Raw genomic sequence first — 6,725 nt, 5'->3', positions numbered from 1 at the left:
ATAAAGCAGAAAGCGATGATTAATATCCGGACATGAGCAGGCAGACAACCTTAAAAGTGGATTTGAAGAGGATTGATTATATTCCTTTTAGAGGATTATTGCAGGCAGCTGGTGAGGAAATAAAGGCCACCAAAGCCTGAGTAGGATACTGTTGTTTTAACAATGAGCCGTGGCAGCGCTCCAAAATAAACAGTCCGGTGCGAGAAGTGCATTGTTGCTCATGTGAGAGGACGCTCTGTGATCTTCAGTGTGGACGAGAGCTGCTGCCAGTTGTTTGTGGCTAACAGGAGAAGCTTTTGCTAAAGGTTATAAAATCAAAAGCAAGGTGAAGTAAGGGACGGGATTTTAACCTCGCGTCTGGTTTCACTTTGATTGCAGTTCTCTTTGAACTGTCTCTCTGTGACGTTCCAAAATGGTTACAAAATCACACAACACCAGCAGATAAATATACCTTTTAAAGCATTAGAGGTTTTGTTGAGCACATAAAAAATCCATTAAATCTGAAGGATGAACCAAGGATGTTTTTTTTTATTCAGCAACAGCTTGAAAGGTACCGAGAAGGAGACGAGATGTGGTGGACATTTTGACATTTGAGTCTCCACTTGTTAAAGAAACTTTACAAACAGCTCCTTTATAAAGATTCCTGCTGGGACCCCCAGATCCTGGACCAAAGATGGTGGAAAGCAGTAACCATTATCAGCCAATAGCCATGATTCTAGAATATTAACCTCCTAGGACCTGGCGTCCACATATGTGGACATCACATTTTGGGTTATTTAGACCAAAATACTCAATTTTGCTCTACAAAGGCCTGATATCCACTTACAAGGACATTATATTGCTACTGTTCTATCGAAATTTAAAATGAAAATCCTCATATGTGGCTCTCATTTTTCTTAAAAACAAAAATAAGGTAAAAAAAAAATCTGCTAATTCTTTGTTTTTACATTCATCAGGTCCCAATCAGCCCAAATATCAAAGAGAAATTAAAAATGCTGCCGTGGAAGAGTTCAGGTCTTACAAGGTTAAACCAACATAACACTGATCTTTCCATCAAATTTAAAGAAGTATGTCGCTGTCATGCGTCACATCAACACATTTTAAGGTTCTTGCTTTTGATTTTTCAGACATGATACAACCTTAAACAACCAGCACTAACAAGGAAAATGTGTTTTTACAGTTTATTGTCAGGCTTGTGCGAGATTGTTCCCCTCGACTCGTCTCAAAACAGCTCGTTAGTGTCTTGATGATGTAAAAGACATTAATATTAGATCTCTTTGGATCTTTTCCTTTCCAACGAGACAGCCGAGTTCTTTTGATCTACACTAAGAAAAACGACAACCTAACAAAAATGACCTAGTTTTCTGTTTTTTTCTCTTTATTTTGAACTTTTACACCAAGCAGCTGTGTACTCCAGTGACAGAATGAGGAGAAGACACAGAACATTAGACAAACATGGAAATTATATTTTGATTAATTTAATAAACTCAGTTTGTCTAGAAACATAAAATAAAAATGTCAGTTTATGGATCAGTAAATGCAGTGTTTATATTTATATCACTTTATGCTAAACACTAAACTCCAAACTTAACACAGCGAGTTTTTCTTTCTCTTTGAATACTGTGAATTACAAATCAATGTTTTATTGTTTTGTCACTGATGGATGAAATACAGAGAAAACGTGGAATATTAAAACACATTAACACTGAATTTGATTTTGACAGTAATGTTTTGAATTATTTTGGATTTTTTATGTTGATATAATGTTAAATCCATGTGTTATTCTTAAGTTAAGGGGGTAGGTGAGTTGTTTTGTATTTGGGATTACTTATGAGATAATGTTACGTTCTTTTATTATTATTATTATTATTATTATTATTATTATTATTATTATTATTATTATTATTATTAGTTTGTCTTGGTTGAACCTTCAGTCTGGTTTATGTTTCTTCTATGCCATCTCTTCTATGTAGGTTCCCCTTGTGTCTCTCGTCTCTCACTCCCTCTCTGTCTCTTGTGTCAAGCTTGTGTTACCATGGCTATGTCCTGTTTTATTTTGAAAGTCTTGTGTGCCCATGTTCAGTGTTTTTAGTTTTTCCTCCCCTGTGGTGTTCAGGTTGTTTTGTGTCAGCTGTGTTTCCCAGGTGTTTCCTCTTCCCTCGTTACCCTTCTGTGTATTTAAGCCACTGTCTCCTTCAGTTCGTTGTCTTTGGCTGTATCCCAATTCAGGGTCTGCAGCCTTAAAGGCCGCATTTTAAGGCCAATTACGTCACAGCAATGCGACGAAGGATGTCCCAATTCGAAGGCTGCTCGAAATGCGGCCCTCAAATGCATCCTTCATTTCCCTGAATTTTAAGGACGTGGCGGTGTAGACTTCGTGGCCCAACATATCCCAGGGTGCATAGCGCGGCGGTGGGTGTGGATAATTTTGCCGAAAAAAAAACGACGGATGAGGGGCGCCCGAAGAGTAAACTTTAAGTAAGAACTGAATATTATGTCACTTATTTATGTGCAAATGTTTAATAACAAAGAACATTAAAACATTCCTGTTGGCCACATGTCGGCAAAGTTATGTGACATTAGTGACGTTTGTACTAACTTGGCTTTAAAGCCTTTACTTTAAAATATACGCCGTTCAATAGCTGAGCTTAATCTTACAGAGAATGATCAAAGCTCATGTAGAAACAAACAAACAAATGAACAAAAGATTTTCTCCTTCATTTCTGTCAAACAAAGCTGTATGAAACGTTTCCAGCTGTTAGTATCATGGTTGCTAGGCAACCTGGGCAGCGCAACGGAGGCTAGACCGTCCCATTTCACAAGCCTCGCACTTCCGGCCTTAGCGGTCTTTAAGTACGCGGCCCTTGAGGATCGTTGAGGCTGCTTACTTTAAGGCTGCAGACCCTGAATTGGGATACAGCCAGTGTTTCTGTTTTCCTCTCTCCATGCCGCGTCAAGCGTTCAGGTACTTCATGATTCTGTTCAGGTCACGTTTCATGTTTTTTCTCATAGTGCTCCTGCGCCGAATCATCTTCATGTCCTTCTGTCATAGTTATCACAGTCTAGTTTTCTGAGTTTAGGTTTTAGTTTAGTTTTCGCCCCTTTTCACTTTTGCCTTATTTTGTATTTGTTGGTTTTTTTGGCCAAGTAAACGGCTCGCCTCTTGTTAACGTTCAGCTCTGTCTCTTCCGTGTCCGCATCATAAACAGACCGGCTTCGCAACCATGACATTAATGTGTCGTTATTGTGTTTTCAAGTTGCGAACACTGAGTTTAAATGTAAAAAAAATCAGCTGTTGTTTGTTTTGATTGTCAGCATGTCAGCAAGGCTTTTACAGTGAACTAACAGTAGATGTAAAAAATATTTTAGTCGACTCAAATAAGAAAAAAACTCACCTTTGGGGGGTAAAAATGAAGAAATATTTCGTGACTATGTCTAACTGGTCAAATCTGCAAACGCAGAGCTTAAAGGGGGCACTGGGATGTCTACATGACTGTTTTAAACTTAATAAAATTAATTAAAATGAAAGAAAACAAAGCATTTTTAAACCTAAACTAAAAACTAATGAAATTGTATCATTCTGTATGTCATATTTGTTCATAACTAGTTTTTCTTTTTGATACAGTATACATATACATGCACATATTAATACAGCTTTACTGTATTTAAGTTCTTCACCGGCATCTGCTCTCGTGCACGTTCATGCACATCTGCACAGTGCAAATTCATATCTGTGAAATCCTGCAGGGCCGGAGGTGCCGCAGCCACAAGCATCTTTATTCTCTGAGAGAGAGACAGACCTCGTCTGTCTGAGCATGAGCAGTGTGACACTCAATACATGCAGAGCTAATTCAGTTTAACAGAAGAGAACAAGCCGGCGAGACAGAAAAGTTCTTGTTGTCCCCCTCCCGAACATCACAGCTCCGTCTGACAGTGTCCGCTTTTGTTTCCCAAAAACAGACTGACAACCACTGGCCTTCTCTGCTCGACAAAGCTTCATAGAAAATGCCCCGCATTGATCACAACCAAAGCATGCCTCTCTGCCAGGGCTTTCATTTGGTACAAGCAGGGAAAAAAGCCTCTTAATGAAAAAGATATTCAGTGTCTCTGCTCCCTCTGTGTCTTGAGCTGTGACCCTGGAGAGACATTGGATCATTTTGGACAGTAATGAGCTCTAATAATCCTTTCAGTCTCTTCTTTCGTTTCCACTGGCTGGATGACTGAAGCTCCTCAGCATAACAGCATGGTAGGAACTTTATTTTAATTGCCTTATGTGATTAAAAAAAGGAGTAGCATCAAATGGATAATTATTAAAAGGAGATACTGCAACTGTGTGAAACCTTGTATTTAGTTTAGCTTTTTTACATCTAAATGAAGCAGAAATGGACACATGTAGCAAATTTTTATGATTCTAAGAAAACTGATTTAAGTTGAGGTAAATATTCAAAGTTCCTGTAAAAAAGTACAAACAAAGGAAACACATTTTGTCGTTATGGATACTTTGGTTTTAGAGCATATTGAGGAGGTCAACACAGTCTTCTGACAGTTTATAAAATATACATCTTTTTCTATTATTCTGAACATGAATCTTCAAATTTTTCATGTTCTTGGAAACATTTTTATACTAAGAGGTCTCGTATGTGGGATACTGACCAACGTCCATGTACACAAAATTAATATTTTCCACTTTTAGAGGGGAAAAAAATGAAAAATTTGGACTGGAGGCCTGTGGAGTCAATTATTTCATCACTCATTTTTTAACCCTTTAGTGGTCACCAGAGATGGGCAGTAACGCGTTACTTGTTTTATATATATATATATATATATATATATATATATATATATATAAAATGTGCTGGAATGTGCAGAAAATAGGTCTAAATGTTAAACATATTTCTTCCAGTCAGAGAATGTTACATATTATTACATTTTTGCTTGATGCATAAAGTTAAAAGATTAAAACTAATAAAACAAGTAAAAAAAAAAAAGAGACTTTTCCATTTGATTACATTTTGTATGATGGATTATGCAGAAAAAGTAGAATTGGGCTGAAAGATCTATCACTTTATCACCTATTCAGCTTGTAAATCGTGTTTTTAAAAAGTAACTAAGTAATTAATTACTTTTGAAAATAAGTAATCAGTAAAGTAATGGGATTACTTTTGGGGGGAAGTAATCAGTAATTAGTTACTGATTACTTTTTTTAAGTAACTTGACCAACACTGGTGGTCACTACAGTGGACAGCTATTCAAAGGCTGTTTTCTTGTATTTGTGTCGCTGTTGATGGTATACTTGCACATAAACCAGTACGTTGGACACTGACGTGTCACTCCATACCCTGCCACCCACTTCAGAGGTGATGTTGTCCACCTAGGTGCACATGTAAAAACTCTTTGAAAAGTACATGTTTAAAAAAATGAAGTTCAAAAATATTTTTTTCATGCCTAAAGATGAATAAAAATACTTAAAAAAAAATCCTGATTGAGGTTGTCATAATTCATGCATGAAAGGGTTAAAAAATACTGCTGTTAGGTTTAGGCATGAAAAGTTCTTTGTGTGAGCTCGGCTGCAGTCACACAGGTCGGTTAGGGTGGGTGAGTGGTGTTTGGAGGTTGCTGCATTCGTCCTCGTGCCCACTTTAAGCTTCGCTGGGAAATCTTCGTCCTAATGTGACACATGACCTGATGTACACCTGAGAAGTCTGCAATTATTGTGACTGGCCTGTTCTGCACCGTCGATTCCTCCTGTGCATTTCCGGCTACTCCTGCGTCACAGTTTTGGATTTATCAGTGAGAGAATAACAATTATCGTCACAGTTGAAGGAATAATAATCGCTGCATCAATATAAAGATTCACAAATGTCGGCAAATTACCGGAGGGAGATTGCTGAAATGATCAGAACAGGTGTGAGGGAAAGAAATGGAAAAACTTGAGGGACAAATATCTTTGCGTTTTATATTTTTATGTCGCCTGGCAACACATGTACAGCATCCAGTTCTTTCTTGTTATTGTGTGAGTCTGCTGATTTTTAGGGTTAAAAAATATCAGCCACAAAGGTTGGTTATCTTACCTGTAGGAGCACCAACTGCAAGTTTGGGACCTTTCATGGTAGGACTGTGGCTCACCGGTTGGAGTGACCTAGTGTCATGCTCAGTGTTGGTCAAGTTACTTGAAAAAAGTAATCAGTAACTAATTACTGATTACTTCCCCAAAAAAGTAATCCCGTTACTTTACTGATTACTTATTTTCATAAGTAATTAATTACTTAGTTACTTTTTTAAAACAAGATTTACAACCTGAATAGGTGATAAAGCGATAGATCTTTCAGCCCAATTCGACTTTTTCTGCATAATCCATCATATAAAATGTAATCAAATGGAAAAGTCTCTTTTTAAAACTTTTTTAATTAGTTTTAATCTTTTAACTTTATGCGTCAAGCAAAAATTTAATTATCTGCAACATTCTCTGACTGGAAGAAATTAGTTTAAACCTATTTTCTGCACATTCCAGCACATAAAATAATTTTTTGTGTGTGTTTACACTCAGTCTTTCAAATAGATGCAAGTAAAACACAGCAGAAAATAAATAAAGTCAAAGACTAGCGGTCCTGTTGCTCTATTTTCACCTGTAAAGCAGGAGTGGGGTAGGCGGAGGTTTACCCTGGTGCAGGTGTGCAGCGGTCAGTGGAAGAATCCGTGAGTTTCTCTGTGAGTTTCCCATTACG

This window comes from Neolamprologus brichardi, chromosome 4 (assembly GCF_056152115.1).
Source record: "Neolamprologus brichardi isolate AB-2024 chromosome 4, ASM5615211v1, whole genome shotgun sequence".
Classification (NCBI taxonomy): Eukaryota; Metazoa; Chordata; class Actinopteri; order Cichliformes; family Cichlidae; genus Neolamprologus; species Neolamprologus brichardi.
This window is presented reverse-complemented; position numbering follows the sequence as displayed.